Below are 1,373 nucleotides of genomic sequence, written 5' to 3' on the forward strand. Positions count from 1 at the left end.
TTTCCTCCGGGTGCTCCGGTTTCCTCCCACAGTCCAAAGATGTGCAGGTTAGGTGGATTGGCCATGATAAATTGCCCTTAGTGTTGGGTGGGGTTACTGGGTTATGGGGATAGGGTGGGGATGTGCGCTTGGGTAGGGTGCTCTTTCCAAGAGCCGGTGCAGACTCAATGGGCCCAATGGCCTCCTTCTGCACTGTAAATTCTATGATAATCTATGGACATGCCAAATTTCCTTAGTTTCCTGAGGACGTATAGGCGCTGTTGTGCTTTCTGGCCATAGCGTCGACGTGGGTGGACCAGGACAGATTTTTGATGCTGTGTACGCCGAGGAATTTAAAACTACTAACCATCTCCAGCTCGGCCCTGTTGATGCTGACAGGGGTGTGTACAGTACTTTGCTTCCTGAAGTCAATGACCAGCTCTTTAGTTTTGCTGACATTGAGGATAGATTACACCACTCCATTTGGTTCTCTATCTCCCTCCTGTATTCGGACTCGTTGTTATTTGAGATCCAGCCCACTATAGTCGTATCGTCAGTAAACCTGCAGATGGAGTTGGAACCAAATTTTGCCACGCAGTCGTCTGTGTACAGGGAGTATAGTAGGTGCCCCGATATTGAGGACTATTGTGGAGGAGGTGTTGTAGTTTATTCTTACTGATTGTGGTCTGTGGGTCAGAAAGTCGAGGATCCAGTTGTAGAGTGGGGAGCCAAGTCCCAGGTTTTGGAGCTTTGATATAGAACAGTACAGCACAGAACAGGCCCTTCGGCCCTCGATGTTGTGCCGAGCAATGATCACCCTACTCAAACCCACGTATCCACCCTATACCCGTAACCCAACAACTCCCCCTTAACCTTACTTTTTAGGACACTACGGGCAATTTAGCATGGCCAATCCACCTAACCCGCACATCTTTGGACTGTGGGAGGAAACCGGAGCACCCGGAGGAAACCCACGCACACACGGGGAGGACGTGCAGACTCCGCACAGACAGTGACCCAGCCGGGAACCGAACCTGGGACCCTGGAGCTGTAAAGCATTGATGCTAACCACTATGCTACCGTGCTGCCCCACGGTAGAAGATGAGCTTGGCTGGGATAGGAGTCTGATGTAAGAGACAGAAGGTGGCAGCTTAGCTTCAATATTCTCATTCCAGTGGTCTGTAGTGCATGGGCGTGTCGCAAATTTTCCCAATGTGAGTTTGGCCAGTCTTGTCCACATCCCGAAAATTAAAATATATATATTTTTTAAATCCCAGCCCTCACCTCAATGGTAGGTAATGCATGTTACCCATACCTCCTCCAGACAAACATATCAGATAGTCCGTATGGATATCTCAGGGGGTGAACAAAGGGTCAGATATCCTGGAACTAGA

The sequence above is a fragment of the Scyliorhinus canicula genome, chromosome 20 (genome assembly GCF_902713615.1).
Source record: "Scyliorhinus canicula chromosome 20, sScyCan1.1, whole genome shotgun sequence".
NCBI lineage: Eukaryota > Metazoa > Chordata > Chondrichthyes > Carcharhiniformes > Scyliorhinidae > Scyliorhinus > Scyliorhinus canicula.